We start from the raw sequence: 7758 nt of genomic DNA on the forward strand, positions 1-7758 counted from the left end.
GTCATGGACATACGGAGAACTCTTGAGGGGAAGCCAGGAAGACTTCTTCCCCTGCCCCAGGAAAGGCACTCCTGAGTTAAGGGTGAAGGCAGACTGTTCAGATGCTTCTCTCTTTCTCTCCTGATACCATTCATCCCTGTTCCCTGCATAGAAGAAGAGTTTACAAAATAATGCATAATTGCTCTTATTTTTTCCCCCCGCATTGAAGTCTGGTTCAGCATATCCATTTTGGAACCAGGCTGGGAACACCTCTATTTTAGTTTCTTGATGAGCAAAGACATGGTAACATCAATATGATCTCCACCAACCTCTGTCTTCTTTTTAGCTACTCCCAGGTCCCCAGAGGCCACAGCTCCTAAAAGAGGCCCTGAACCTGCCACACCAGCATTTCACTTATACTAAATCCGATTCTCAGATCAACCCTACAGGTATTTTGGACAACCTTCCCAAGATCCACATGACTCCTAAGAGGCAGGACTGGTCCCAGTCCAGGTTACACCATCCAGGTGGACACCAATGCCCTTTCTCTTACCTCCATCATTCTTCTTCAGAAACACAGTGAGCTACCCAAAATCATCAGGGCAGTCAGAATCAACTTCCTTCCCCTCTGGGCTGCCAGAAACCCTCGTTTCTCACTGTAGATCTTGTCCATGTCCACCCTTGTGTTCTTTGGACTCTACACACATCTTGCCTTTTTTTAAGGGGGGGTATCTACTCACTACATCCAAGGCAGTGCCTGGAAAGAAGAGGTAGTTCTCGGAAAAGGCCAGATGAATTAACACCCAACAACTTATAACCAAGAAGACATAAATGCCACCTTCTCTTCTGATCGGTTTTTGTCAGGGTCACATCCCAGGGAATTTGTGGTACCTGAAGGCTTTCACACAGACCTGAATGAATCCCAACCCTGCTGCTTCTTTGCTGAGTGACCTTGAATGTTTTATTTCATCTCTGTAGCCTTCATCATTCTCATCTGCACACGTGGAGTGATGAACCCTTTCTTAAAGGGTTAAGAAGATAAGCGATTTCCTCTGAAGACATCTCATGCCAAGAATGTATTAATAATGACACTCTAGATTCTAACCACCAAGATGATCCTTATCATTTACCTTTGTGGTTTTCCATTTGCTAGATACAAAAGCATTTTTTTTAGCTTATTATTTTGAAATAATATCCAGAAAAGAAAGGTTGCAAGAATATAGAAAAAACTGCTATATTCTTCTCCAAGATTCACCAACTGTTAACATTTTGACACACTTGTGCTCTCTCTCTCTCTCTCTCTCTCTCTATATATATATATATATATATATACACACACATATATATGTGATATATAGATTTTTTTTATAAAATATCTATCACATTGGCATCACATTCCTTTATGCATAAACCCTTCAGTGTGAATTTCTAAAAAAAACAAGGACATTCTCTTAGGTCACCTTGGCACCATTATCAAGATCAAGAAATTTGACAGTAACACAGTATTACTCTCTGAGAAGTCTATTTTGCAATCTCACCAACTGTCAGATGCTGTCAGGTGACAATGATGTCAGGTGATGACCTTTATAATACTTTTCATCCCCTGGTTCAGGATCCAATCCAGGGTGGTGCGTGGATTGCACTGTCGAGTCCTTTTACTCATCTTTGATCAGAAACTGTGCCTCTTCTTCTGGCTTTTAAGACACTGACATTTTTTAGAAGAATACAGACCAGTTATTTTTCAGAATGTCCCTCAGTTTGGATTTGTCTGATAATTCTCTGTGCTTAGGTCCAGGTTAAATATTTTCGGCAGAAATGCTACAGAAACGATGAGTCCTTCTCAGGGAACACATGATGTCCATTAGTCCCAGCATTGAAGACATTAATCTTGTTCATTTCATTCAACTGTCTGCCAGTAGGAAGGTTGCTATTTTTCCCTGTGTTATTAATAAGCCGTTTATGAGAGATATTTTGAGACCATGTGGATATCCCATTTCCCATCAGACTCTCAGGGCTGCTGTTCTGGAAGCTTGTGGACAAACTTCTCTCAAAGATGGAACACTGAAGGTCTGTACTGCCTTGGTTGAGGAGGCATGAATACTCATTTTTACCAGTTTCCTGTGAGGGAGCCTTGTGGTTAATGACTCGGGGAGGCGTGGGCGAGCTGGAGCCTTGTGGTCCAGGAGCTCTCCGTCCTGCAGCAGTACCAGCGAGACGGTGGGGACGGGAGAGGAGCCCCCCGCTGCAAAGTGGAGGCGAGCGAGAGACAACCCAAGGCTACACAGTAGAGTGGGCCTCAGGCTCACAAAGGCAGAGGTTTTCTTCCTCTGCCCCTACAAGCATGCTCTCCACCCATTCCTTCTGAGTATGTGAGACTCATCTAGTCTGGGGGTCTCAGCAGAGAGGCACACATCACCAAAGATTCCCAGGAGGGTTACTGTGAGAGCCTTGTTTCATTCCTCTGACTGGGGAACTCCTGAGCTAAGCTCTTGTCTTGTGAACAAGGAGGAAATCAAATTTGCAATTTTCCAAACAGTATGAGAGAACCTGGGAGTTGAAAATTGTTAGAAATGGAGGGTGTCAAGAGTTTATCTTAGCATTCATAGCTTTTCAGGGAACTAGCATTATTACTCCAAGAGTTCCAGACCAGAGCAGCGGTGTAGATTTGCTGTAGCTGGGAGCTGGATCTGTGACCCTATTGTGCAGTTGTCTAAATACACCTAGTTCTTTGGGGCCATTTTCTTTCATTTTGTAAAAAAAAAAAAGTTATTAGAGCAACCTCCCCCCTCAAATTTAGGCCAACCCCACTAATGAAGACTGAGGTGAAAACTCTACAAAAACCATAGCACATGGAATCAAGCAACATACAATTTGTACATCTTGACCAAGTTGGATTTAGCCCAGGAAAGAGAGGTTCCTTTTTCACGAGGAAAGATGAGAAGTGTAATTCACCACATTAACAGATTAATGGGAAAAAAAAAATCTTATGTGCACATGGTCATCTCAAAAGATGCAGGAAAACTGATAAAATTCAGCATGTATATGGAGCAAATGAAACTCTCCAACTCTGCTGGTGGGAGTGGAAACTGTTGCAACCACTTTGGAAAATAATGTGGCATTTTTCTACTAAAGTGAAACATGCACATTTTCAATGGTTTTCAATACTCCTCTGAGGTATGTATCAAACACAAAATATATATTTCACTAAAGACATGTATTAATATATTCATAGCAGTACTATTCATAAAGAAAGTTATGACAAACCTAGATAGCATATTAAAAAGCAGAGACATTACTTTGCCAACAAAGGTCCGTCTAGTCAAGGCTATGGTTTTTCCAGTGGTCACGTATGGATGTGAGAGTTGGACTGTGAAGAAAGCTGAGCACCGAAGAATTGATGCTTTTGAACTGTGGTGTTGGAGAAGACTCTTGAGAGTCCCTTGGACTGCAAGGCAATCCAATCAGTCTATTCTAAAGGAGATCAGCCCTGGGATTTCTTTGGAAGGAATGATGCTAAAGCTGAAACTCCAGTACTTTGGCCACCTCATGCAGAGTTGACTCATTGGAAAAGACTCTGATGCTGGGAGGGATTGGGATTGAGAAGGGGATGACAGAGGATGAGATGGCTGGATGGCATTGCCGACTCGATGGATGTGAGTTTGCGTGAACTCTGGGAGTTGGTGATGGACAGGGAGGCCTGGCATGCTGCAATTCATGGGGTCACAAAGAGTCGGACACAACTGAGCGACTGAACTGAACTGAACTATTCATAATAGACTTACAGGAAACTATCCAAGTGCCCATCAAACATAGGATATATAGATTCCAGTATATTCACACAACAGCATACGTTTCATTGCCAAGAATAAGTGATCTACAATTGTACAAAACAGTATAGATGAATATACTAACATAACATTGCACAGAAGAAGCCAGACACAAGGCTTCCCTGGTGGTCCAGTTCAGTCTAGTTCAGTTCAGTCGCCCAGTCGTGTCCGACTCTTTGCGACCCCATGAATTGCAGCACGCCAGGCCTCCCTGTCCATCACCAGCTCCCAGAGTTCACTCAGACTCATGTGGTTAAGGATTCACCTCGCAATGCTGTGGACACGGGTTTGATCCCTGGTCCAGGAGGATCCCAAATGCCATGGAGCAGTTAGGCCCACAGGCCTCAGCTACTGAGCCCACGTGCAGCAACCACTGAAGCACGTGTACTCAAGAGCCTGTACTCACAATAAGAGAAGCCACAGCAACGGGAAGCCTGCACTCTGCAACCAGAGAGCCGCCCCCGCTGCCTGCAGCTAGACGAAGCCCAAGCGCACCAGTGAAGACCCAGGGCAGCCAACAATAAATAAATAATTACTTAGAAAAACAGAAGCCAGTCACAAAGGCAGTACTATGACTCCACTTACATAGGAGACTAAAACACAGGTAAAACTAGCCTGTGGTGTCGGAAGATTGGGTACCACTGTGGGCTGAGTAATAAGATGGAAAGGCGCATGTCAGGATCTGGAGATACGCTGTCTCTGGATCTAGGTGGTGGTCCCACAGATGGGTTCAGTGTGTGGAATTGCATACATTTATGTTATAGGCACTTCCCACATGTGGACTATAGTTCATTTTTAAGGGGGGAAAAAACCAACAACATCTCTTCATTAAAAAGTTCTTCAATATGGGGCTTCTTTAACCTGAAACTACAAAACCAAATCAAACATCCTTATCAATGAGGAAATGTCAAAACAGATCCCTCTAAAATTAGGAATAAGAAAACTATGCCTTCTCTACCACCACTTCTACTTGGTACTAGAGATATTCACCTTGTACAATAAGTCAAGGGAAAGAAATAAATGGCATAAGGACTGGGACAGAAGACAAGATATCATAATTTATAGGAGATAGGAAGGGAAAGCCCAAACCCATTCGCTTGGAAATCCAAAAGAGTCTACAGGTAAGATATCAAAGTTAGCAGTAAAATTGCATAACAGTGCTGAACGAAAAGTTGATAACACAATTCCACTGCATTTCTGTCTCTGCAACAATATATATAAAAAGTAGTTTTAAAAATGATTTTTTATTGTAACATCAATAAATATGAAGTGTTGATATATAAATGAGCAAGAATCTTTATATAAAAATTATAAAACTTTGTTAAAAGGCATAAAAGAATTTATAAAAGTTGTAGAGAAATATATTATCTATGCTTTAGAAGACTAGATGTCAAAAGATATGAGTTCTCCCCCAAACTGACTTAAAGTTTCCATATAATTATAAAAAAAATTCTCACAATACTTTTTTGTGATTAACAAAGTAGTTCTAAATTTTATTTAGAAATACAAATGCCTATAAAAAGCCAAGATACTGCTAAAGAAGAAGAATATGGGGTCTCATCATGTCAGATATGAGTAATTATTATAAAGCTTTGGTAAATAGATCACATCGTTTTACGCTGAAAATAATGGGTAGATCAAAGAATCAAAGGCAGAACCCAGAAGCAGATCTATTCACAGACAGAATTTTTTTAAAGAACAAGTTGGCACTGTAGCTTAGTGAGAAAAGGAAAACTTTTTCAACAAATCTTGAGTCAAAATTGATTATCTATATGAAAAAATTACTTAGCCTCCTACCTCCAACCTTACAAAAGAAAACATTTCCAGATTGTTGAAAGATGTAAAGACTTTCCTGGTGGTTCAGCGGTTTAGACTCCACGTTTCCACTGCAAGGGGCCTGGGTTGTAGCCCTAGTCAAGGCACTAAGATCCTGCATGCTGGAGGCACAGCCAAAAAAAATAAGTAAAAAAAAGTATAAAACTTTGATGTTCTGTTTCTTGGTTTGGATGGTGACTATACTGGTATTCATTTTATTATTTTTTTTAATTGCATATTTGTATTTCCATATTATAATATATAATGTATCTTACGATAAAAAATTTTTAAAGCCAATCTACAACAAACAGGCAGGGGAAAAAAATGAGGGAGTTGGACAGGATAATATTTATGGATTTTTTATGCTCTCATTCATTCATACAAGAAACATTTTGGCTATATTATGCGAGGTCCTAGGGATTCCAAGAACAGGAAATAAGCTGGTCCAGTCACTATGCGGTTCCAGGGCCTGCTGAGACCGCATGGCACTCTGGCACCAGCCAGTTCCCAGCTTCACTGTGCCATTCCAAGACTCCACTTTGTGTAAAGCATTTACACTCTCTACCAAAAACAAAACAACCCCCCCCCCCCAAAGCAATCCATTCCCACCAAGAATGTACAAACATTACTGTACCTCTTCCTCCAAGGCTCTGGCACGCTCCTCCTCTTTTTTCCTCGTAATTTCTCTGCCTATCTTTGTCATTGTTCTCAGGATCAACACAAATTCCTCCTTTTGCACAGCAGTTTGTTTCCTTCGCTCCCCCATCGCTCAAGTAGGGCAACCAAAGTGATGTATGGAGCTCTCCCAGACAAATCCAGGGGTTGCCCTGAGAAGACGCTCGATGGTTTGATTTTTCTCCCCCTTGTTACAGGGCTTAGTGCCTCTACCTCTGTGACAGAGGAGCCCACCAAGGGCTTCAGGAGCAAAAGCAGGGGCACCCGACTCAGCTTCAGTCTTCAGGGTGAGAACGTGGATGTCACCTGGGAGCTGACTGAGAGGATGTATGCGCCTACTTTAGGTCAGCTAAAGTGCAGAGAGTGTAGCAACGCTGTCAGAAAAGCACTTCTCTGGGAGGCTTGGAGCCTGGGTTTTCATCCCAGGTGAGCCATCATGCTGTCCTGAATGCTGGGAGAGTTACTACCCTTTAGTCCAGCACTTCCACTCTTTAATGTGCACACAGATCACCTGTGAAAGTGAAAAGCCGCTCAGTCGTGTCCGACTCTTTGTGATCTAATGGACTATACAGTGGGTAGCCTTTCCCTTCTCCAGGGGATCTTCCCACCCCAGGGATCGAACCCAGGTCTCCTGCATTGCAGGCAGATTCTTTACCAGCTGAGCCACAAAAGAAGCCCTCACAGATCACCTGGGAATCATCTTAAATGGCAGGTCATGACTCGGCAGGTCTGTGCCCAAGGTTCTGCACGTCAAACTGGCTCCCAAGCAATGCCAAGGGTGTCAGCTGGCAGGGGGTTAGGATCTTCATCTATAAAATGGGCACAAAGTCTCCATGCAGATGTTGTGATTTAATGAGATAATAAGTACGAATGTGCTTGGGAAATTTTGTAGCCCTTATGAATATGATGGGTTGTTATTACTGAAGAGCTGGGATGTTCTAAGGCTTGTCCAATAAACTGGTGGTAGGGCCTCCCCCCCATATTTCCACTGCTTGACAAGCTGAAAAACTACCCATACTCAGCCAGTTTGGCAGCTGAGCCCTTCAGAAGTGTCAACTGTGCCAAGAAGACACACCAGCCCTCAATAAACAGGTCCCTGGAGAAGAAGGGACCAAAATCTGCTGGATCATTGAAAAAGCAAGGGAGTTCCAGAAAAACATCTATTTCTGCTTTATTGACTATGACAAAGCCTTTGATTGTGTGGATCACAATCAACTGTGGAAAATTCTTCAAGAGATGGGAATCTCAGACCACCTGACCTGCCTCTTGAGAAACCTGTATGCAGGTCAGGAAGCAGCAGTTAGAACTGGACATGGAACAACAGACTGGTTCCAGATAGGAAAAGGAGTACGTCAAGGCTGTATATTGTCACCCTGCTTATTTAACTTCTATGCAGAGTACATCATGAGAAATGCTAGGCTGGAAGAAGCACAAGCTGGAATCAAGATTGCCAGGAGAAATA

This window comes from Budorcas taxicolor, chromosome 1, assembly GCF_023091745.1.
Source record: "Budorcas taxicolor isolate Tak-1 chromosome 1, Takin1.1, whole genome shotgun sequence".
Classification (NCBI taxonomy): domain Eukaryota; kingdom Metazoa; phylum Chordata; class Mammalia; order Artiodactyla; family Bovidae; genus Budorcas; species Budorcas taxicolor.